Source organism: Gallus gallus, chromosome 2 (assembly GCF_016699485.2).
Source record: "Gallus gallus isolate bGalGal1 chromosome 2, bGalGal1.mat.broiler.GRCg7b, whole genome shotgun sequence".
NCBI classification, from domain to species: Eukaryota; Metazoa; Chordata; class Aves; order Galliformes; family Phasianidae; genus Gallus; species Gallus gallus.
Window position 1 is genome coordinate 32,060,159 of NC_052533.1, and position 26,053 is coordinate 32,086,211.

At 40.9% G+C, this 26,053-nt stretch overlaps 1 long non-coding RNA gene across 1 annotated transcript; it reads left to right on the plus strand.

Annotated features, from left to right (window-relative positions):
* The first annotated feature begins 12,395 nt into the window (after window positions 1-12,395).
* Window positions 12,396-19,531, plus strand: LOC101752322. Its single transcript, XR_001465096.4, has 3 exons — window positions 12,396-12,591; window positions 18,301-18,417; window positions 19,322-19,531. It is a non-coding gene; the product is annotated as an uncharacterized LOC101752322 (long non-coding RNA).
* The last annotated feature ends 6,522 nt before the right edge of the window (window positions 19,532-26,053 follow it).

The window sequence follows — 26,053 nt, forward strand, 5'->3', positions numbered from 1 at the left end:
TCTTGGCTTGCATGCTGCTAGTTCTGCAGTACCGGACATGAAAATATCTCTTTTTAAAGGCGTAGGAAGCAAGACCTCTGGCACACAAAGAAGATTGTTTAATTCAAATATAGGGGATAAGAACAGAAAGATCAAGTGAAGGGGAGGTTGTTGCAGGTAGTGCCAAAGGGCACAACGAGTGAACCCTAAATGGAAGACATCTGAAGAGAGTTTTGAAAGCAAGGAAGGAATTAGCTTAATGATGGGGTAGCTGATCCAAGTGCAAAATGCTGCTTGAGTGTAGGGAGGACATGAGGAGTGGAGAGAAGAGACAAGGAAAGCATTAGGAGAGAATTAGGTGAACTCTACATCTCGTCTCAATTAAAAGAGATTTGCTAGTATAACTTATGCCAGTAAAGAGCATGTGCTGGCAATGTGTTTTCTTTGTGAATATACCAGTTCAGAGGGTCTGAACAAACTTCAGACGTGCACACACAGATAAATGTATCTACAAGACCTTCTCGGTCAAAATAAGAAGCTCACAAAAAAAACCCAAGCGATCCTACAGTGCTAATGACCCACGAATGTTCATGTGCAGACCTGGCCAAAGTTATTCCAGAAGGCAGTGCAATGGGCAGTAGACACCTTGCACTAGCTAGAAGACTTCCACACAGAAGTGTAGGCAGCCAGAGGATGATGCAGTCTTGAAAAGACATGGTGATCATTAGAACCCAACATGGATGATGGTCAGAGTGGCAACAGAGAAAGAGAAGTAAGCTGTGAAGCCTGTGACCCAAACCTTTGTGTATATTATGTTTGAGCTGTCATCAGAGGAATATGGGATCAGATGGCTTAATTTATGTTGGAAAAAAAAATTCTAATTCTGAAGACAACAAATTTTTAGGTTAAAAAAAAAAGTGTATATGTTGAAAGAAAGCCATTAGCTCTTCTGTTTGAAGAATGTATGACAATTTCAGCCCAATTTTGTTTGCAAAACAGATGTGCTAACTTTCATACTAGACGTGGTGCTCTGTTTAGTTTTTAGTGTTCTCTAATCTCGCACATTTATCCCTGCCTTTGCAAAATTAATTTCTTTCAGCTCTCCTCCTTCTTCATCTTATCAATAAAGTAACGTTGATTACTTCACCTAGCTTCTGCTGATATTTGGAATAATGCAATCTATTTGAACAATGATAATAAATAATAACTAATAATCCTGGCCGATTGTGTGTAATGGATTGTGTAGATCTGCATTACACTTTTGTCTGATCAAGAACTGCCACAGTCAGCAGAGCTCAGGAATCAGAGCATCATAGAATTAGGAATCGGACCTGTTAGGGGCTATATGCTGTAGTGACCTAAATTCAAAAGCTAATCCCTGTCTCAAGGAGTTTGTGCTATAGATTAAACCCACGACAGGAATTGTGGAAGGGGAGATTATGGCTTATCTTTGCGAAGCCACTTCTCTACTTTACAAATGAGCCTTTCCAGAAAGCTATCATCAAATAAGAACATTATTTATTTATACAGCTCCCAAAAGTATGTTCAGCATTTGAGTGCAGACGCAGACAGGATACAAAGCAGAGGCATTTTTAAGTCTGACAGAATGAAGACTTTTCACATCAGCTGTTCATCTCCTTTTTTGCTGTCAGTTCGTACAGCACAGAACACCATTCTTTATCTCTTGGCAGTGAAGAATGGCAGGTGCTGCTAGATATTGTGTTAAAGGTACAGAGCGTGATTACAATGCATTGATTCAAAAATATTAACAACCTCTATAGGGTGGAAGTCTCCTGTGTTTTATCTGGGAGAAATGGTAGTCCAAAGAGCATCCAATTTAACACAAGGAAATAGCTCAAAAATTACATTCGTAGATCTTCTGTAAGCCTGCGTACCAGTGCTGCTTTGTTTACTGGCAGACCATGAAGGCATTGCACTGACATGAGTGTATTTATCTATTTGTTTAAAAAATAAAAAATAAAAAGGAGCAACAGACATATTTCATTTTGAAATTGTACCATGCGGTCCTGTAATTAAACGGGCTCAACTGCTCTGTGATTTCATTTGTTCCTATTAATGTAGAGGCATGTCAGAGTTTATAGAAAGTTAATCACTGGCACTAAGACATAGAAGATGTTGAACAGCACAGTGCATCATATCCCTGTTTGTGCTGAAGGCAAATCATCATGCTGGGAGGAACTTGAATGATGCCCAGACCCTTGGCACAAAATGCATTGCTTTGGTTGAAGCACAATGCATTAACTCATTGCCACGTGTTATGCTGGAGGAGTTATACTGTTGCTGGTTTTGACCCATCCTGTGATGGGCATGGAGTCTCCCCAGCCTGATCCACCTCCTCCATACAGCCAGGCTGAACAAGGGCAGCCTCACAAGGCTGAAGGTTTCCCTCCTTGTCTCACAGGGTTCAAATTCCCACTTTTACAGCAGGAATACCTCTGGCCGCTGACTGTGCTGGTTTGCTCAGCCTTCTAAGCCACGCTGCAGAGAGAGGGCAGGGAGCAGCTCTGGGCTATGCTGCCCTCGAAGGAGCAGTGGAGACTTCACAGTTCTGAGGCAGGAGTTGGCACTTGAGACTCCCTCCATGCACGGGGAAAGCTCCATGTAACTCCGTGCCCTGTCCAACAGGGATTTCTGCCAGGATCCTCAGCTGAAGGATGGCGTAATTGATGACTGGAACTCCCGGCAGATCTCAAGTTATTCTTTTTTTCCTGTGGCAGCTGAAAGGGTTATTAACCCTCTGTTCATGGAGCATTGCAGATGGATATAAAAAGAGGTTTTTAGTTTTTTTTTTTCCATAGGCATTCTTAGCAGCACTGCTGCTCCTTCCATGCCTTCTCACCAAAACCCCAACTGTTTCTCTGACTGCATAATTAAAAGTAAATTAGCTCTGAAACAGAAGATGCTTGTCCACAAAATTTCCCTCCATCCTTAAGAGTGAGGACAGATTGGCACAGGGATGGAGCAATGTATATTTTTTCACATCTGATCTCTGTGGAGCAGCACCTGTGGGAGCAGCCCTGAGCATCCTGCTAAAAGGGCAGGTAGGTGGGGGGGATCACCCTGCCCTGTTATCTCACCTCTGGAAGATACTTCACAGTGAAAGTCACCAGCTCCTGTGTGCCGGATTTATCTCTGGCAGCTGCTGGCTTTCCCAAAGTCACAGAAAATATCAGTGCCGTAGGAGATAAAATGAAGCGCAAAGACTTAATATGATTTCGTCGAGGTTGTCGTGAACAGCTTACAAAGCCAGTGCTGCCCCTTCTGAGGGAGAGCAGCAGATGTTTGCAGGATCTCATCTGTATGCACAGATGTGGACCTGCCCATCAGGTACATTTAAAATCTAGAGGGACACAGTGCTCCCCTCCAGGATTCAGGACCAGGCATCTAAGTGGGTTCTTGGTGCCCAGGCTGCAGAAATACAACTTAAGTGTAACAGTATCATAACTATATGGCTGAAGTGAACAAAATGATGGCAACTATTTAATGCTGTGTTTTGGCAGGGACATTACAGCGAAAGCACACAAGGAATGTTTTGGGTTTTTTTTCACCGTTTCTTATAACTCAGATCATACGACATAAGCTACAATTAATAAAACCATCAGAGAGTAACATGGGACACATGACTGTTTCCTGCACAAAAGAAATATTTTGATTTCCTTTATATATGAATTTTCATATGATTTTTTGGTAAGTTGTTTGTAAGACAGACGGGTTGCTCGAGTCAGCCTATTTTTTTAAGTAGTAATTTTACTTTATTTTTTTCAGAAGGGGAAGGAATAATCTTGACAGCTCTTCCATGGGATCTCCTACAGTGCTGAATGAAATGATCAGAATCAGACTCTATGTAAGACCAGCAAAACTGCCTATCCTTCACTAAGATGTATTTTTTTTTTGGCTCTAGCTGTCAGGACAGTTATCTTGAATTTAGCTGCTGTATTTAAAAAGTCTGTATAACACCACATACAAACACAGTTTATAAATAGACGTATTTGGAGAAGTGTCTTTATTCCTCATTTTTCCAGGGCATATGGACTAGTGTGATGATAAACTCAGCACATGCACATTCAGGATCTCTGTTTAGGCCAAATGTTTGCCTGATTCAGCATAGCATGCTTTAATAATGTAATTCAATTCTTCCTCATTTTTAATGCTATTTCAGCCCGTTAATATAATTTGGTGAGCTATTATAGTTGTTACAGCTGCTAGTTTTGCCCTTAATACTGGTTTCACTTATGACCTCAGTCAGAACTAGATTTAAAGTTTGAGATGATGTAAGTGAATAAGGATTATTAGATTTATTCATATGGCAATTTAAATAAGAAACTGCCTGGCTTAGAATAAACGGTAAATGAAAAATGCGTGTGATTTATAGACCTGTCCATTTTAAAGATTTATACGTAGAGTAGGATGATTAAGTAAGAGACAGACCTGATTATATGAAATATGTAATTTTTGTAATGCAATATTGGAAGCAAGCTGCTAAACAGCAACAGCATAACAATGATTGCCCAAACAGCTTTGATTACAGTATTACCGTGCAGCTGGTATGCAGTCATGTAAACACAAGCAGCAGGCCTCTGACCATTGCTTTTCCTTGACAACTGGTAGATGGTGTTATGTTCCCACAAAAAGCATCTCCTTCTTCATTGCAGCACAGCCTCCCCGGAGCAGGCTGTGGCACCAGAGCAGCATCCAGGCTTTGTGCTCTTAAAGAGCAGGGACAGACAACAGCATCTACGCTTTCATGTCAGTGAGTATTCAAGTACCTCCAAGGCTGCATGCCAGAATCGCCAACCTTCTTCCATAGTCTCCTGTATCAGAAATAAATAGAGAACTCCAAGAGCTGGTGGAAGAAATCACACCTCTCCTTCAGGTGCTGGAATGGTCCCAAAGCATTGTCACAGATGAGCAAAAATCATCCCATTCCTTCTACATAACAGAAAGAGCAAATTATTCTTTTGCTCTCCACCAAGCTTGGAAAGTAGAAGAAAACAACACAAACAAACAGAACCACAACAGCAACAAAACAAAACAACCCAAAACAACAATACTATATGTATTTTCTACTGTGGGTTTTAAGGCTAGAAGAAGCTGATGTAATTATTTATTCTCTCAACTTTTAGAATGCAAGCCACAGACCTTCATTCCTCCAGCCACCATCCTCTTAGGCTAGGACTGAATGAAGTCCTAAAGCTTCACCATCAATATAGTAAAAAGCCTTTATGAACAGCACAGAAGAAGAGTGCTTCAACACTTCCTTGTTACAGCATTTCTATAACCTGTTGTGTCTCCTAAGACACGGTCTGATCATGTAAGCATAAAACAGTAATACTGCTTGTGGTTACTGTGGCATTTTATGCGTGCAGATGTGGAGATTTGAAGACCACATGAGAAACTGTGCATAGGGATAGTAGGTTCTGCTATTCTGCATGAATTAATACACTTTTTATGAGAAAGCTTAATAAATGTGTTCCAAACCAGGGGGTCCTCCATAACATAATTTGCATGAAACAGAATTGACCCAGAAAATTTTAATCTAAATCCCAATCTGATTTGTATAAAGTAATCTAATTTCCTCCCTAGTAGTTATATGGATTTTATCAATTATACCAATTAAATTGTCAAGCAGATTTATTGACCAGTCATCTACAAGACACTTTCTTTGATGTACTATTCTGGTATCATCAACTGGTCATGCATGTCCAGCCTTGGGTTTTGGTGTCATTATGTGCAGCTGAATACTCAAATGAGATGGTTCTAATAAATGAGTTGTGTGAACCAAATTTTGAAATAAGAATGAGAATGGAAAGCTCCTTGCTTTTAATTGCAGGCACAAAATTACAGGTAGGGGCAGATAGGATCAATTCAGACGCTTAGCCATCCTATGTGGAAAACATACATTTGATTTCTGACCTCAGATTCAGACCTCCATGCTATTACCTAGATGTAATCGTTCCTGCTAGAATGCACATCCAGTTAATTTTAAATATAAAAAGTGAGGCATAAAATTAAAGGTTGATGATGAACTTGGCAACCTATGTTTTTCAGTACATCGGATTTTCTCTGCCTGGGTTTTATGCAAGCGGCAAACCTTCCTGAAATAACCTTATTATCCATCTTGAATAATTTTGTTATTGAAATAAATTCAAATTTGTCAGGAAAAATTACTGGAATCAGACATCTTGCTTCCACTGAGTGAGTCACAGTGCAACTTCTGATTTCCTCATAACCTTTTCCTAATATCCTTCTACAAGTTTGCCAAGAAAACGCGGGTAATACTGGAAGAAGAGCAAACAAGTTAGAGATCTTTATAGTCAAGCGATAGTAATAATAATAATAATAATAATAAAAACCTGGAAAAAAGTAGCTGCTAAATAAGGGAATTGATATGGAGCAGATTTTAAAGTCTAAAGAAAAAAAGCAAAGCAAGTAAGGAATTTGACACTCTTGGGAGTGCTCTGCTGCCCATTTGGTAACAGCAGATAGAACAGGCACAGTGACATGCAGCCTTCTCCCACTGCAGGTTCAGAGAACACGCAGGATACCAATAGCAGGTTTAGTCTCCTGGGATACACTTCTAGAACCAATCATCTCCTCAGAAATACCAAGCACTCAGCATGAATAAGAGAATAAACAGATGCCTGTCATCAAAAAGAAGAGCCCCTGTGGTGCTGGTTACGGGGAACCCCAAATCTGGTGGTTTATGCTATGTTCTCTTAGCACCAAACCACTAACATCTTGTTTCTCACCACTGGCACTGAAAATCTGAATTTTTGGTTCATGTCACTGTAATGCTTAAACTCTTTTCCTAAAATATTTTGAGACATTTCTCAAAAGCAATAAATGTCATAGTATGGTAAACAGTGCTGATGTGAAAAAGCCCTTGTTAAAGCACTGAAGAGCCACTTGGACTGTTTCTGAAATACATGGCTGCATGCATAATCTCAGTATTTTTGGTAAGCATGCCTGTGAATGTATGCTTTTGCCAACGGCTCTGTATTCACTCTAGTGCATGATGTAATGAAAGATATCTCATGATGGCTATGAAACTTAAGTAACAGTTAGCCATGCCTGTGCCAAACACAGAGCAAAATGTCTCCTCAGCTGCTGGAGGAGGCTCAGGGCTGTTTCTCTGTCATTCTTACCTCCTTCCATTCCACATCTATGTCCCCCCCCACCTTTTCCTCTTCTAAATCCCAAACATTTCTTTGGTTTGGCCTTTACACACATTTACAAAATAAAGAATAAGGGAACCAAAGGATTAATACACAAGATGCTGCAGCAAACAGTGTGGGAGAGTCATTGAATCATTTAGGCTGGAAAAGACCCTTAAGATGACCAAGCCCCATCACCTGCCTAACACTACAAGTCCCTAGTCTTGTAGGAGTATGGGCATAGTCCTAGGATACTATGGACACTATAGGACACTATGTCTCCTATTTAGACAGGGCATCTGTGTCTCCTACAGGGACTGTCCTGATGGCAATAGCTCAGAGGTTGGGCTGCATCAAAGCCACACTAAGTGGGTTGGGAAATAGGAGAAGAACGTGACAGCCAGACCCCCATTTCCCTTCCAAGGATTTCAGTCACCAGGTTGGTCTCCAGTTCAGAGTAGCTGTTTTATCCATGCAGGACCTGAAGGCGACGCTGACAGGCAGGAGTGTGCGGGGCAGGAAAATTTACATTTGTGCCTAACCACAAAAGAGCAGCTATAAGACATATGTTTTATACAGCTCCCTTCAATTTGCAATCTGTTTTGTGTAGCTGGAGCAGCACAAACCTGAAGAGGTAGAGGGTACCTCTGTGCCTGTGATGGGACAAGATGCAGACACAGTATTGTGGGATGACTGATAATTCCCATCCAAACTAGGAACTCCTTACGTATTTCAGGCTACAGAAACTTAAGTTAGCAGACTGGCAGTGACTACAGTGTCTTTGAATCAGACATCTTATGTTGAGTTAAGCAGAAAGATTTTTACTGGATAGTTTTGTGATGTTTTCCCATTAAAGTTCAAATGCAGAGTCAAAGCACAGACATAAAAATGCAGGGAGCAGCTGAGCTTTTTTGTGCAGAAATCCAGGTGCTGTTTCAGGGCCAACAGAATCAAGTGTTATTAACCTAGCTGGAGGGTGCCCTGCCTGAAAAATAATACTTTTCATTATGAAGATGGCACTGTAACACTCTGAATCTTAAGGGATATTATTATTATTTTATCTAGAGTAGTTTAATACTTTAGGTTTGATTTCAGTGGGTGCAAATGAAAGAGAATATGGCCTTTGATGCTTAGTCTAGCTGTAATTACAGAGTGCTGTGATTTAGGGGACAGCATCTAATTCCTTTCTCCTCATCAAAGAGTAGCTTAAGAAAATCTATATATTATTTAAAATGAAGTCAAGAGCTCCCTGGTGTCATTCAAATGACCCAAGCAGCAGATATGGCAGGCAAGAAAGAATCATTATTAAATTAACAGTTTCATAAGGTGGTTCAACATCTGACACAGTGGGAACATAAAGTGAGGTGGTTATTTTGGATGTATGGAAAAGGAATACATTTCAAGAATTGCTCAAGCGTCTGTCAATAATATAAATGCATTTTAAATAAGAAATCTCAAGGCTGACGTCTTCTTTCTAAGCATAACAAAATATTTTCTGACAGGTGTGGATTCCTAAATGCTGAAGAGACAGTCTCTGACCCTGCAATATGCCTCTGCCCAGGAGGAATTACAGCATTCCAGTGAAATCGTCAGCCTAAGCTAAGCTCCTAAAACTGCTACCTCATTTAAGACTGGAGAAAGTTTTAGAAGTATGTAACTCTTGTTTCAGCAAACCCAACTGAGTTGAAATGTATTTGTAATTTAGCTGTGAACTCCATTGCCAGCTGGATACCATCTTCCTAAATGCTAAGTCTGCAAAACACAATCCAGTATCTCCCTTGAGCCCTGAACCATCTTGTCCTGCTAAACAGTCTTTCTACAGTCTCCGCAATAAATTGATCCTGACATACCACTGCCTCAATAAGTAAAAAGAAAAATATATATTAAAAAGTTTTGCCTCTTCCAAGAAGCAGCTCTTGATAGTACCAAGCCTTCCTTACTTTCCCGTACATCCGCATGGCTGCGGTTGGACTTGATGATCTTTGAGGTCCTTTCCAACCTGAGTAATTCTATGATTTTATGATTCTATGATCAGTAGTTAGTAGCCAAGAGTATTACAGTGCCTCAGACTATCAAGATTATCATGATGTTGACTGCCTCCAGTAAGTCAGGACCTCTTGTCACATCAAATACCCTTGGATCCCACTGATGCCACTATCATGAAAGCAACTGCTTTATCTGGAAAAAGAAATGGAAATCTATTCATTCCTACTGATGAGTGCTAACCAGGTGGACTGAACAATGGCTTTTGTCTTTTTCCCCTCAGTTCCCAGACAAAATCAACACATTCCTGCTACCTCTCTCAAATGTTTTTATTTTTTTTGTGTTTCAGTCTATTTAGTTCTGATTGGTGATTGCTTAGAAGGTTTCTCCCTTGGATTCACTGTGTACATGTCCTTCTTTTCCTTGCCTTTCAGTTAGTGTCCCTGCTGGGAATTTTATGTTGCTGATTTTGAATGTTTTTTTTCTTTTTTTCTTTTTTTTTTTTTTTTTTTACTTTTTTTTATTTTAACGGGAGAATCAGTCACTTCCCATTTATCACCTTACCTAGGAAGATGGCAAGTGTTCTTCAATCCACAACTGTTATTTCCACCAGCTCTGTGCTCTGAGCATGACACTGTGTGCCTTTTAAAAAGGGAGTTGCACCTTGTGGAAATACTAAGTCACAGCTTGAAATAGTGATTGAGCACCTGCTGGGAAGGCAGGACCAACCCAGGAGAGCTCAGGTGCAAGCAATGCACCTAAGTGACTGGAAAGGGTGGAACCAGGATCCATCCCTTCCCAGACCTCATTTAAAGGTTGGCAGTGGAAGGGGAAATGTGTCTCCTTATGTACTTGAGGCCTTTGAAAGATAAGCAAAGTCTTTTCTTTATCTCTGTGTTTTGATTGCTAATATTGCTAAGCCTAATAGCTGAAGTCCTTCATGCATGGAAGGAATAGCAAGGGAGTGGTCAAAGCCAGTACTGGTTGTAGGAGCTTCTATGCTGAAAATGGAGTGGAAGTAAAAATTAAAACAGATGTACCTGTGAAGAAAGTAATAAAACTGTTGCTAGGTGTTATGGTTAGACTGACAACCCAATAGGATGGTGAGAAACCGTACAGATAATAAAATAGGGGGGTGATTGGAGTCTAAAACTAGGATAAAAATTCTTGACATTCATATGCTCTTGCCTGCCCTTACCTGCCTTCTCTGAATAAAAGCCTGAACTTCAATGCTTGCATCACTAGACGTAGCTGCTGGAAGGATTTTGACTTGATTGCATGGCCTCTGCCATAAATGCTCCTATTCCGATGATTCCACTTCTCCTTTTCGATGTTGGAAGGAAGCAAAGAGGTATGCTGTGGAATAATGCACCCATCTAACATGGCAGAATTGGATACCTAGTAATTAAGTAACACGTTTGTTAATGCTGCTGCTTTTCTAAGAGACTATTATCTAGGAACTACTTATGTTGGTTAAAAGTATATTTCAAAGGAAGTGTATTCATAAGTTGAAACAATCAGAAATGATGCATGAAATGTGACATGTAAAAAAAATTCCTGAGATGTTATTAAACAAAACAAATCATCCTTAGAAGTTAGCAGTAAGGAAGAAAACAACAACAAACAGATGCTTACTAGACTGACTGGATACGAGACTAGCAGAATATTTGAAGCAGTCTGGAATAAAAGACTATAGATACTATAGTCTCTAAGAGCTGTAAACAGCTGAAATGTAATCTAACCTCACCTGCAGCACTATACAGGGACAAATATGCAGGCTTTGCTCCCTAGTGATTCAGAGCGGGGATGTTTCTATGGGACCAAGTGCCATAGAGACCAACCCTCCTCTCCACTTGAGGAGCATCTTTTGTCAAGTTACTCTATTGCAAATTGATGTAAGAAAAGAGGGCTTTGTTTTCACTTACCACTTTCACAGTTGCACATCAAACTTTTAGTCAGAATTATAAAAGTTGACTGCCTCTTCACCCTGATAAATGAGCTACCAGAGCAAAGCAAGATGATGTCAAATGTGTCAGCTGATGTTGTGGTGAACTTGATTAAGAGGTTAGGGAAGATTTCTTGATTAAGGATTTTGGGCTAAAAGAAGTGTTCATGCTACAACAAATACGCACAAAGATAACCAGGATGAGGGGATGATCCCTTGTAGCCAAAGCAATTGCTGTGCAGAACAGACATGAGACATGCGAGCTCTCTGACACCGAAGCCTTCTTTATGGGACACATTTTGAGTGCAGAATGTTGAAGCCTTGAATTCTGGGAGCCAGAAAGACCTGGTTAGCATCCCTAAATCTAACACTGTACAATCTCTCCTCTGAGTGAGGTTTGTTTCTAAATTAGGAGGCCAGCGCAATGGAGGTCTTGGCCCCTCTGCTCAGAACTCAGCTCAGATAAAATCCTGCCAGCTTCTGTTAACGTCTTAAAATCCAGTTAAAGGAAAAGCTAATGTGCCTGTTAATGTGAAGTGCTGCACTGTAGTGGCTCTCAGTGGCCACGCAGAGGCTCCTGCCTCCCCTGAGGTGCTGTGATGGATTAGAAATCTTGATTTACAAGCTGAAAAATAATATGAAAAGTTTTTCTCCTGAAAAAAAAAAAAAAAAAAAAAGGGGGGGGGGGGGGAGGGTTAACATCACTGGATAATGTGGAATGTGAGGACCCGTTCTGGTCACAGCGCTCCCTCCATTTGTCCTGTGAATCCTCACATGAAGTCCCCTGTATTTAGTTACACATACAGTTTGGTTTTGCTCAAACTCGTGTGAGGCACTGGGAGAAGCTGAAACGATGAGAAGTAGTGTTTGTTTGTTTGTTTGTTTGTTTTTCCTTTCCTTTATTAGGGGAACTAACATCAGTTCCACAAACCGGAGGATGGACGGGCGAGCAGCCCCTCACCTCGCCCCACCTCCCTCACCTCAGGGGCGCCGCGGTGGCCACGCCCCCGGGTGGCTGTCGTGGGAGCGGCTATGGAGGCTCTGAGGCCCTTCTGCTCTCAAGTTACCGTCGCGCTGAGTCTCGTTGAGCTCCGCTGGGAGCCGGGCTCGGCTGTGGTGCCGCTGGGCTCCGCCTGGAGCAACCCTACCGCCCGCCGACGGCTGCGAACTTAGCGGGCACGTCATGGCTGCCGCTCTCGGAGAGCCGCTGTGCCCGGCCCGCCAGGGGGAGCCGCCGCCGCCCCGCGGGAGGAGGAGGGCGGGCCCCGCGCCGAGGTAAGGGAGGTGGCACTCGGGTGGTGGTGTGGGCGGTAGGCGTGGAACGGGTGGGCTGCGGGGACGAGAAAGGGCTGATCTTCTAGACGGGGCTCACAGAAAGTGAGGGGAGAGAGTTTTCGGAGTGCCGGGGCGGTGGCCGGACCGTGAGCCTTTCCTCGTGGAATCCTTCTCCCGCCGAGGTTACCACAAACAGCAGGGATCGAAAGCGACTAAGGCAGCGTGTGCTGCGAGGTAACACGACGTAACGTTTTACTAACCGAGGAACCGGGTGTTGTTTTCAAAGCGTGAGCACAGAGTGAATCCACGAGGGATACCAGCCCTGTGTGCTGCTGAGGGCGTAGGCATCGCGTGTGACCACCGGGTCAGGACTGCAGGATGAGGGCTTTCACTTTGACTTGGCATTTCCTCATGAATTGTCTTCCTTTTCTTCACGTGGGCACATAGGCAGCTCAAAAACGTGTTTCTGCTGCCACGTTACAGCTTCTCCAACAGTGTGTGTCAACTTTCAGTGTGACGGCACTGCCCACCTTGTGAAGGGCATGTGTGTGGCACAGTCTGGTAACTGCAATTGCCAGTAGCGTTTCTCACTGTCACTCCAAGGTTGGGGATAGTGCCAGGGCTGAGCTCCAGTCTTATTTCATCTGCTTGTGCTGTCAGTATGGTGTCTTAAACTACGTACTCAAGGTAGGCAATAAATACCTGCCAGTTTCAGTCGTGCCTGGCATTGTCCGTACTGCACTTCTGTCTGCAAGTGACTACTCGGACCCTAATCCTCTGGAAGAGTTGTATACATCTGTAACTCGAAGGTTAGTAGAGCCCTTCAGCTTCAGGGACTGCTTTTCTGAGTCAGATCACTCATGGGCACCAAGTTTCATTAAGCCTGGATAAGTTGATCTGATCCTTTTGTGCCTGTGCAGTTACAGAAGGTGCAGTAGTTCCTAAGTGATTGGTTTTTGGCTTAGATACCAGGTGTGTCTTGAAATCTCAAGTTGAGCTACTGACACCTTTCAAGTTTGACTTTGAGCAATTATGAATAGCTGGTTCTCCCTATGATTTGAAGCACCTACACAAGCAATGCTAAATTTATCTCACATGGTAGGTTTTCACTTTTTTCTTCTTTTTTTTCTTTTCCCCTGTTTAGCTGTCTTTGTCAGGTGGTTACAGAACTAGCTTCTGCACCCTAACTCTAAGGCATTGCTTGTTTCTCTGGAGAGAGAATTCATTTATTTGCTAAATGCAGGGCTGGGGCTCTTTCTTAAGCATGTTTTGTTTAAGTGAAAGTGACTGAACCAAGGCAAGGGAATGGTTAGTTCTTGAGCAAAGACATAAATGGACTTCTAAGTGAAAACCCCCACATCTCTCCCAGAACTTCTTTCTAAGTGCATAACAGATCCAAAAAAGTGAAACACAGGAAAAAGTTGATCTTAGTTTGAAAGATGACCTCATGTTGTGTGATTATGTCAAGTTCTGAGAAGTTAGCAACTGGATTAATCCACTCCTGGGTTGCTTAAGTGCTCACAGCCACTGTTTGGTCTCCACAAACATTCAGCAAGTGTTGATGAATGTCAGTGAGTGACACCCTTTCCGCATGGAGGAATTGAGTGGCACCCTCTTGTTTCATCAGCACTCTCATGTCAGACACCATTCTGTCAGGCTGCCCCTGTGCTGCCATCTGTCACATGGCAGCTGTGTGTAAGCGGATATTGGTGAAGGGTTCAACCTCTGTTGCTGTACCACCAACATCCGCCCCTGATGTCACAGGCCAACATAGTAAGATAGGAAGCTTTACTTTTGGAGCAGCCCTCATAGACTTGCTCATATGGCTTAGGATATTAATTTAGTACCTCTACGCTGTTCTAATCTTAAAGATTTGATTTCCTGGATGTTTAAGATTGAGACTGAGGTACCAGGTTTCCTGCATAGGAATCATAAGTTACATCTTCTGTGTGGGAGTCAAAAAATCTTGCTTTGAATGGCCGGGAGAACTTGTGTCAGTCAGCTAATACAAGGCTGAAATCATCCATAGCTGTGAAAGCTGATTCAGGTACAATTATTTGCAGAGTGCTGTAACCCCAAATCTTGGACTGCAGTGCTCACTTTTTGCTGGGGAGGTACATAAAACCAGCAAGAGTGAACCATTTCTGTGCTGATTATTTCTCACTGTACTCTTTTCCCATGTACAAAAGTGTTTATTTATCACTTAGTCTTCCTCTTCATAGGTGGCTGAAAGAATAAATTGTGATTTTTGTTTTCTTTTTCCCTAAAGAAAGAATTCATGGTAGAGTCCCTGTTTACTCCTTATGTGCTGATGGTGTATCCTGTATTGGTTTAGATGACATCCACTGTTGAAAGCATGGTTGCTTGCCTTTTTTTGTCCTAGTCACATAAGTAGGTCACGTTGATTAGGTCATATATGAGTAGGTCGTATGGGCCTATGCATGCAGGTAACACTTGGAAAAAAAAATAAGCAGACATTTCTGTGTGCTTTAAATGCTTGCATCCCTTAATAAATGCATTTTAAGGAAAATGCAAGATTGAGACCCTATATGGGGTAAATTATAAAGTCTTAAGCGCAGTAAAAGCAATAAAACACACAGGAAGAAAGCACACACGGTTGACATATAGGTGTGATAACAGTGGAGAAAAGAGAGAAACTATCCTACAGACGTGGAAACTGGAATGCAGTCTATGCTTCATGCCAACAGAAGGCTGTAACTTCCTTAGGCCTCTCGCTGTATATTTGCCTGGCGACACTTCTGAAAGCTGTGAAGTTGAGCCACAAGTTCATATGCAAGACAGATAGGGCATAGTTTCCAGAGCAGTGTAACAACTGCGTGTGTGGAGGTCTTGGTGCTGCACGATGTTGCATCATCAGTCTTAAGTACATGGTAACAGTATTTGCAAATATGTAGGCAGTCTCAAGAAGCTTGTAGTGCAGCATCCAAGCCAAAGGCCTTGCAAGAGTTGAGTTGTCCTGCATGATTAAATGGCTTTCTTTTTCCTTTCTCCCTGTGTGTAGATATTTGTGTGTATGTCTGTATGTCTATACAGACAGATGAAGAACTGGAGGATAAAAATTGGATGAGTTCTTTTGTCTTTCAAGGAACAATATGGATTACTAGGAATGGACTAGGTCGCTCTAAAACTTAGCTGCAGCCTGAGTCTCCCAGTAAAAACACTCTTCCTTTCCAAACTGTGTGAACCCACAAACACTGATGTTACCCATGTCAGCTGAAGAGCCTGTATCTGAGTGAAGGCAGCAGCTGCTGTGCTGGGTGGTCATGCTGCAGGTAGGATGTGCCCCAAATTGATGTGGGACAGAGAAAGAAGGCTCTGTCCCCACCCAAACCAAAAAGGTTTGCTGTATGTGGATGTATTATGTTTTTTACAGCAGATTTTGAAGCCTGTCCTGAGAGCTGAATTCCTGTGCTAGCTTAAAGAATGTCTGCCTTAATTAATAATTAATAGTGTAACATTACACTTTAAAATACCAAAGTTAAGGAAGCAAAGGCACGGAGGCTAACTTTTACCGTTAGTACTGTAGTCTCTGTGTTAATTACTTAGGCAGGGCATTTTGGAGGATGATACATAAAATCTTTTGCAAGTGTAATGCCTTGAACACAATCAGAGGCAGAATCTTATGGAATTAGAAAAAAAAAAAGTAAGGAATGGGGTGAATCATCTCAATTTTGGATACCCTTTGAAGTATTTGTACTGACAGAATGCTTTGAAATGCCTGGTTTTGTTTTGCTTTCTTGGAAAGTATCAAAGGTTTGGTAAGCTGGAAGTCAGGAGAAACATGGTAGGCTTCTTTTTCTGGAGGCTTTTCTCCCCATGAAAGCAGTCACACTGAAGCTGTGTGCTTAACTCAGACTATTTTTATTTTTAATGCCTTCAATTTTCTGGGCATTACGGCCTGGTAATATTGCTGTGGAGAGTTGTCTACAAATAGGTAAATGAGACTAGCTTTGGCTCCTGGGTGGCTGCTATGTATTAGCCAGATCTTAGCTAGGTTTAGAAAGAGGATATGTGAAGGACTGGGCCGTGTCAGAGAAGTGGGTTAAGGGAAGAACTTCATGCACGTAGGGTGCTTTCTGTCTTTGAATGTTAATTTTGATTTTTGTTGCAGTGTGCTGAGGAAGGTACAGTGGTTTTGAGAAAGCCAAGTCACCCAAGTGGCCAAGAGCAGTGGAAAGGGAAGTGAGTGTTGTAGGGCTCACGTACACCAGCATGTTGCTGCTATTTGGGGATAAGGGAAGTGTGGATGCAGGTAGTGTGTGAGAGGAGATGAGGGGATTAGCAGTCATAAGGAGAAAGAATGAGAGTGTGGATAATAGAAAAGGAGTTGCTTATGGAGGAGAAGGTGAAGTTGAGATACTCAAATCTCAGAGGAGCTAGAATATCATACCGGGTTTCTGCAGTGCTCCCTATTCAAAGTTGTGAGTTTGCAGGGCAGCTCTTACTGTAGTCAGTCAGTTAACTTGAGAAAGTTGGGAGCTGGGTACCTGAGAAAGTGTGTTAGCTTATAGTGGCTCAAAAGAAGGACATCTGAAAAATGGAACTTCATTGCCGACAGTTTTATCTGAAGGGGTGGTCTCTGAGCACTTCTGTGTTTATTCAGTGCATCAGGAAGTGATTATGTAATGTCAGTGAGGATGCACTAATGATTTAGCCTTTGTGAAGGCAGAGAGAGAAAGTCTCTTATAGAATATCAGTACTGACCACAGTAGAAGGCATCTTAGAGACAGCAAAGGCAGTCTCTGAAAGACTGAGCACTCTGAAAGAGACTGAATAAATGTTATAACCTTCATCAGATGTATCATCAGAGATGCTGAATTCATAGAATCACAGGATGGCCTGGGTTGAAAAGGACTGCAACAATCATATAGTTTCAACCCCCCTGCTATGTGCAGGGTTGCCAACCACCAGACCAGGCTGCCCAGAGCCACATCCAGCCTGGCCTTGAATGCCTCCAGGGATGGGGCATCCATAATTCCTTGGTTTGAAATAATTTCTGTTGCAAAATGCCAACACAGGACTAAACAGTGTGTGAAACTGTATTTTATGTTCTAGGAGCAGTTTAAAAGGCTCCTATTTTTTGAGGATATCAAACCATCTTCAAATCAGCTTTATGAAAACTGATGTTTTGAGTTAGTGATGCAGTTTGCATCAGTTTTCATCTTATTCCCACCTCTGTCTCTGTTTCTGAAGTAAGCTGGTGTTAATTGTATGTATGTGTTAAACATGTAGAGTATTCGTGTTTTATAATAGCTGATGTGGCTGAGCCGTACTGTGTGAAGTTGTAGTGCTTTTATTGGCTAGATACTAACAACTCACTGAAACAAGTAGGAGTGTCTATACTAGCATGTCCTTGCGCCTAGACAGTATTACTAGTCTAAAATAGATGTAGTAGACATTTGACAGGCACCACATTTGAAGCCAGTTGCACAGTGTTGGTAGGTAACTTCTTGCAGCAATAAGAAACATGAGCAGGTATGAGTATGAGTACCTGCTGGTGGGGAAAAAAGAAAACAGTGGTAGTAAGACCAATCTGGTCTTCAGATGTGTATGAGGTTATTACAACTGCAGGTTTTGTATAGTTTATGCTGTTTATAGTTGTGGAGTGATATCCAGAAGACATCAAAAGCACAGACCTTCCATGAATTTACAACATGTCTGTTTTAGAATAATTGGTTGCAGTGTTTTTGCATGTCAAGTTCTACCACGGATGGGTTTGGTGCCTCTCTACCTACAGCAAAGGTGGTGTCTGCAGTTCTAAACTGCGATTGTTCTACCCCCAAAACTTCTATCTACTCAGTTACTTTATGTGTATGGATTGTTCAGTGTATATTTTGTTTGAAATGCAGTAGCTGTTTTTAATCAACTTAAAGATTAGCGTTGTTAGCTTTTGCTTCACAGAAGTTTCATTTTTGTTTTTAGGATATTGATCTGAAAGCATGTCCAGAAGCTTTGGATAACTCCTAACCTTGTCCAAACCAAGGAAATAAACAGTTGAAACTGCAAGAGGAGGAGGAGGAGAAAGAAGGTATATATCAGGTAAATGATGGAAAAAATGTAAGAAGGGATAAAGAGGAAGAAAGAAAGCATATAGATCTATTTTTTTTTTATCACTGGGGTAAGAGCAGTGCAAGAAACTGAGTGGTGAATGGTTTTGAAAGGAATATTTGATTTCTTTCATTAGGATTTGGAAGTGTCTTTTGCAAGGATAGAAGAGGAATAGTGACTTACGGCTATAAAAGATGCCCTTGTTCACCTTCCCAGAAATTTCTGCCCCAGCATAGTTTGTGTAGTTGAAATGTCCTAAGGGTTACCCAGATTACTTATAATAAATCTTTCACTTCTCAATTTTATTTTGAATGTATTGCATTTGTGACAAAGGATTTTTATTTTTATTTTTGGCTTGCAAACACTTAGTCATCAATACTATATTACAGTGCTTTCATCATTTATGTCAGTCTTTGTGTTCAGAGAATTACATTTGGGAAATTTGGTTGTTCAGATCTTTATGTATGCTTTGTAACCAGAAGGCAGAAAAATAATATTATAGTGAAAGAAGTTCACTTTGTCTTTTGTTCTGTTTGAAAGCTACTGTGAAAAGAGGGTTGAGAACATCAGGTTTTGTTTTCTTATGGGTCGCTCTGTTTGTTGCTGCCCTGGCACTTTGGCTTTTTTCACGCTAGTGGGTGGTGCAGCCCCAAGGAGAAGGAAAGCCTGGTTTTGCTTTTTTGGGACAGAGTACAGCACTATTGCTATGGGATTATTCTACTCAACTCTGCCGTCAGAAATGAAGACTCGATGGCAGGATCAGCAATTCTGTTTCACAGTATTGTGCTCTGTTTCCTCCTGGACTTGGGGTTTTTGTTTGGTTTTTTTTTTACCTCCTTTTGTATAAGATAACCATGCTTTAAGAAGTGGGGGTTTGGGTTTTTTTCTGTTACAGGGTAACTGAAACAACTAGATTTCCTTGGAGGACTGTTTCCAGCTTGTTGTCACAGACAAAAAACATGCTAGAGGTAAATATGGGAAACACCTGTTTGATGGATTGGATTGCAGTCAGTGGTTATTGAACGATAATTTACTGTTACATCTAATTAAAAGCAGACCATTTGTGAGCAAATCAATACAATAAAACTTACCTGAAGAATTTAAACAACCTAGTGTCCACCTTTTACAGCATCTCTCATTGGCTCAACGTGAATTTTTTTCTCAGTAACTTGTTTAGGATTTGAAAGCTGCAAAGATATATCTTTCACGTGACCTGATGTTCAGTGTTAGATGGAGCTGCTAGACAGCTTACTTAATTAGTTCAGCTAATGATTCAATTTCTGAAACCTAATGCCAATTTGTATTTACACAGCAGCTCTCAGTGTGTTTCTCTAAAGCAACACTTAAGTTTTTAAATGCTAGTAGTTAATAAGCATTTGGAGCTGAAGATTATAGTTGTAAATACAGGGTAAAGTGCATACAGGGATGCTGTTGTCAAAAACAAACCCACTGCAAATTAGCTCAGTCAGCACTAGCAGAAAACCCATTTTGTTTGCTTTGTTCATCTTCTGGTTTTATTACACAGTTGTTTACTTTGTGTGCTCATCTTCACCAAAAAACCCAGTTGTCGTCTTAATTAGAAGCTCCCTCTTCTGCAGCTCATAGCTGCAGTCATTACCCATGGAGCGACTCCCTATATTCCTTTCATTCAGGACTCAAGTGGCATCTTATATGTGATTTCCATTGTAGGAGCCTTAGTAATGTTTTCCATACAGCTTCTTGTTTACAGATGGAACACCTGGCACTGGGAATCTCTAGGTTGGATAGTGCTTCCTGCTCCATAAATTACCCTTCTCCTCTGTTCAACTTCGGTAATGTGTTCAACATTAACAAGATTCAGAAATTCATTGGCTTAGTTTTCTCCTGTTCATAATTCATAAGGAATTTGGCTGTAGCACTTATATAGCTATAACAATACACAATTGCATATTTTAGTTAAGACTATCAGTGCACTGCCATCTTGTGACAGTTTATCTGTTGAAAATTGAATGCTTGTTTTTTACTAGGTAGCAAATATTTACAGTGTGGGGAATTCTTAGGTATGAAGTTTTGTCTTTTTAAAAAATAAATATATATATATCTTGACAAGGGCTTAAAAGAAAATACCAGCTTTGTCTCACAGACTACTGGTGACCTAGTGTGCCCTAGGAGAGATATGGCAAGACTTCTTCTGTTACCTGAGCTCTCAGTAAGTATAGTAGAGACCTTCATGCATTCTGGTATTTGTGATACATAGTCCTTTCCTACTGAGAGTGCCATCTACATAATTTGTTCAATGAATTGCAGTCTGTAAAAGTGCTTTCCAGCAACAGAATAGGCATGCTTGGTTATGCAGGAGTCATATCAAGAGTTCTTTTCCATAACAGAGTCATTGAATATCCTGAGTTGGAAGGACCCATGAAGATCATAGAGTCCAACTCTCTTCGGTTGTTTTTAGTTGTGCCCCCTTACTCCTGCATCTTGCTATATGCCAGCACAGGTTACGCTTGTACAAATGGGAAATAGTGTTCAAAGTAGCTAGGACAGTTTAACATACAAAAATTTGACTAATAGATTCAAACACTGCGGTGCTCTAAATGAAGTTGATCAAGACTGTGTAGGTAATAAGGGATGAAGAAGTATTCGCTTTATAGATGATTCAGTTTTTCCCCGTAACATCTTTTAGGGCAGATCACTGGAAGATATGCAAGTTGGTATTTCTAGTAGAGGCTCTAATCCATAAATCCTCACCCCACAGTGTAAGTTTGACCCGGATACTTAGCCATCATATCAGTCCTCATGATGCTATGCTACTATGAACAGACTTCTCTGCTCAGTCAAGTTCAGAAACCAAAACATTCGCAAAGGTAAGAATTTTTCCCTTAGTTGAGCTCTAATATCACAAATCTGGAATCACTCCTCATAGGTCAAATTTAATAAAGCGGTTTTCAGCTGTTGGTATTAGAAACCTACCAGACCATGATCTTCTTCCAGATCTTGATAAGAATAGATTTGATGAAGTTAATCTTGTGCCTTTTGCAGAAAACTTTGATCCTATGAAACTTCCTCACTTCCTTAAAGAACCATAGTCAGATTATGAACTCAAAGGCCGGAATTCAAATCACAGTACCACCTCTTAGTCATCAGTGAAGCTGCTGGTGAGTACAGAAGTGGTGTTAAATCTATTTCCTCACATGGCTTAGATGCTGCTGGTGGCCCCTGCCAGGAACCTACTAAATATCACCATGTGGAATATCATGGTGATTCACTGTCTAGAGGAAACCCTACTTAGCAGTTTCTTCAGAACCATACTTACAGTCAGCTGCCAAGTTAAGCAATATCCACTCCAGAGCATCATCAATAGCTATGGATACAAAGTAAAGGATAGGTGGTCTAATTCTACTGATAAGAACCTTAGATGTTCTTCTTAACTTAGAAGATGTTTGCAATCTTCAAACACAAGAGCCTTAAGAATAAGCACACTGGGTATAATAGATAAACTAGCATGATGAAGCAATGGCTTGTATGGTGAAATATTCAGTATATTAAGGGATGAACAGAGTAGACCTGCAAACCCAAGCCAATATGCCATTCATGCAGTGTAGTGATGGCAGTGTTTTTCTAATACCAAGGCACCTGGTCAAGACAACCATTAAGAGCAGAAACCAGAACAAGACGTCTAAAGATCACTTTGATTGTATTTCTTCTGAAAGAATGATGAGAATATTTGCATAAAGACTAGTGGTCAGTACTTATATTTTAAGGGCTTGATCTGTTAGGAACTCAACAGCTGAGGATTCTGAATGGAAGTAATGTTCAGTTTTGATTAGTATTAAAGAAGCTGGGCCATCAGTGTAAGCACAATTGTAAATACTGCGTTTATAGGCCCACGCACACAAGGTCATTCTACGGAATTAATTTTGGAAGACTGGCATGGGGAAAGAATGAGGATGTGGGAGAACCAATCTTCAGGTCAGTTATAGAAAGAACTAAAATGTGATTTAGTTGTACTTGATTCTCGATATACAGAATGACCTGAGATTTTTTGGGTTTGGTTGTTTTTGTTTAGTAATGAAAGTGTAGCTGAAGTTCGTCTTCAGTTTAAATTCACTGTGACTTTATGTACTTCTGAGATACTGCGCTTTGTATTTGTTCAGAAACGTTCTACTTTTCCTTTGAGAAGCCCTGTTGCAAAGCCAGTTAATAAGAAAGTAAAGCCTGCGTCCAACTGGGTAACGGTTATACATCTGACATGGAAGTGCGCCTGAAATGGGGAATTCAGTTCCTCCAGGGGGAAGACACGGCTCTAATTGATATTATCAACACTTGCTGTTTATGGAAACCACAGTGAATGTGTACAGCGAGGCAGTGTTTCAATAGTACCGACAGTGGGTTACCTCCACTGGTGCCATGAGTGCCAGTGGAGGCACTCTTGCCATGCAAGAAAGGCTTGCAGTCTTTCTTATTAACAAAAATGCTGATGGTGGTGACTACATTGAAAAAGCATTTTGTAGCTGAAAATTTGCTCTATCAAACAGTGTTAATGTGCTTTGTATCTGCTCTAGTTGCCATGGAAATAATAGGAAGCATTATTTTCAGAGCAACCTACAGAACTAGGAACTATGCTGTTTAAAAAGCTAAAGTGTGTTTACTCTGGAGTCAGAGGGAGTCAGTACGGAAGCTGTTTGGGCTCCATTTAAGTGTACTGAGTAAATGACACATAGGAGCATTTCTTAATTAAGACCAGTGAAAATAACCCTTTGTTATGCTGAAAATCGCTAGACAACTTCAAAATGAGGACCAGCAACAAAAGAAATTATTAATTTGGAGACCTTGTTATGGATTACTTTCTAACACTCAAGTTGTGAAAGGCATTTTTGCTGAGCTGCGATGTCTGTACAAGGTAAGAAAAGATTGCCTCCAAAGATGTATAGAGAAAAGCACTGGGTGGTGGTGGATAACAGTTTGTTCCTTGTTACTACTGGTAGCAACACTTACAGGCACTACAGATTATTTATTAGGTAAAACACAGGCTTATTTCTTTATTAGAATGCAATTTTCTCGGCATTACAAAAGAGAAGACAAAACAGACAGGAATGCTGCAAGCAACCCCTCACAGAACACGGCATTCTCCTTTACCACCACATATACTTTGAGCACGAGCAGTACTGTAACAAAATGTAGCTTCAGCTTCATGTCATGGTTTTATTCAGTAGATGTCATTTTCTTCAGAAGCGCATTTTTACAGATTAAGACTTTCTCTATGAAGGTTAGAGTCTGGTTTTAGGTGTGATCAACAGGACTAAGAAACTTAGAGGGAGGACGTGACACAGCAACTGCCTGTCAGCTTCAGTTTGGAAAAACTCAGTCCCTTTATTCCAAAATACACCCAGTACAGTTGCACTTCAGAGCTTTATCTATTTTCCATAGCAACAGAACAGAGTAAGAAGAGGCCTATAAATGAGACAACAGGACACCCACCACCAATTTGTATTTATTAGATAATCAGGTATCGAGATGACACACGTAGCTGCTGTGTGAACTTGTATTACTGTGGTGCACTGTGCAAATGCAGTGCAGCTTCTGTGATGACACAGGCTCTGAGAAATCATCATACAATGCCTAGAAACTGACCAACTATGCAAGGAGGAAAAAAATAATCACAAATTGGCAAAAGCTCTACGAGAACAACTTCAGAGGAATTATATGGTCCTATATGGTGGACTGTGTGCTTCTTCCTTACCCTTAAGTGCTAACACTCAAACTGTAATGCAAATAGACACTAAGAGCTGCAAAGAGGACAACTGTTAAAATGGGCAGTATCACCTGTGGCAAAACAGATCAATGTAACACAAAGGGGGTTTCCCAAGTAAAGATCCTATGCATTTCTGCCAGTATGACGGTGTGAATGAGACTTTATCATCTCCCCTAAAAGAGTGACAGCACTGTTACAGGATTTCACTTGCATCGTGCACTCTGCTTGGAACATCAACCAGAACACTGAAGTTACAGGGAGTGAGTATACTGCTTCATTTTGTTCTCTGCAAGTTACCCCCTTTCTCCCATGTGGCTGAATTACCAAAACAAGCTCAGCTGACAGAACTCTTTACAGGCATTACGTTTGGCTTCACCACCTCCTCCCCCTCCCCCACCCCAGTAACATGATTTCACATACATTCATCGAAACTAAAGAATGCACTCTTCCTCCCTACATATGATACAATATTAAGTGCAGTTTCTCTCATTTCTTAAACACCTTTCAACACTTAAAGTAGTAGGGAAAGCAAATGAAATTCAACTTTCATTGTAAATGACAGAGAACAGAGCCTAAGTGAACAGTACCCAACATTAACTTGTCGTCACCACCACTTTGTACACGTAAATCAGTCCACTGTACTTCTATCACACTGTGCACATTTTTTCCTCCTGCAACAGTTACCACCAAGTTATGTTGTCAATCACATCATTCGCCTTGCTCCACAAAGGGCTTGCTGAGGCAAGCTGGGCCTGTAATTGAGAACCTGATCTTCTGTTTTCTTATCAAACCACAACATTACTTCCTTTTCAAAGGAAGGGAACAGAGGGACATGAAACCTACTTCTCATAAATTAAAAAAAAAAAAAAATACACGTTATCTGAAAATTAAGGAGCAGTAATTGATCACTGTAGTTTTTGTTCAGAATTGCTGCTTTTCAGTGTTGACTCAAGATGATAGCTTCTGTCACTGAACTCATCAGCCAACATTGTGATCATCTTGCTTTAATTCTTAAGAATGTACCATGAAAAAAGTCACAGAAGTTTAACAGTAAAACAATGAGCTCTCAAGACTTCAAACATCCAATAGCTTTGTTTTTGCGTGCCACCACTCCCCCCAAGAAGACTCCCATCCCCATCACCAGTGGATCAAAACAACATACGTTTTCCATGCCAATGATGTAAAGTAAATGTGAAACTATTGAAAGAGTGTAAATATCAAGCAGAGAGGTTGTTATTATTTCCTTGTGAAGTATTTTTTGTGTGATCTGAATGTCGACCTGTCAACTGTAAGGAAAAACGTCCATTAACTAAATCTAAAGTTCCAGGAAAAAAAGGCAAATTCCTAATCAAGTTGTCAGCTCATTCTGTTGGAAAGAGGAAAGTAAAGCAGATTTTGCACATCTTCATTTTCTGCTTCCATTGCAGCCCGCTGGATACCTATGCAAATATTTCAAAGTTCAACTTAACGTACAAAAAAGAAGTCATTTTAAATCCTTCAATAGTGTTTCTGGGTTATAATAACGGTTAAATACACGATTCTACTGAAACCAGGCATAGACATTTCAAGTTTAGAATAAATGACATAAGCAAATAATAGGTTGAAAGAGACACCTTCCCTCAAATACACTCCCAACTGGAGCTTTCCCAAGCTCATGACTGTTGTTTGAAGATGCCACCATCAGTAACATGGTTCTGGTACAGCAGGAAGTCTACTTTCCAGTCTTTCTCTGTTGACGCTAAAAGCTCTTTATACGTAAGGATAAAGCTATTGATTAACTGTTCTAAGTGGTAAGTTGCATTGATGGAAGAGGTTTTGGTTTGGTTTGGGTTGTTTGGTTATTTTGAAGTCGATAAAAAAGCCAGCCAGGTAGCTGTTTTAAAGCAATTGCAC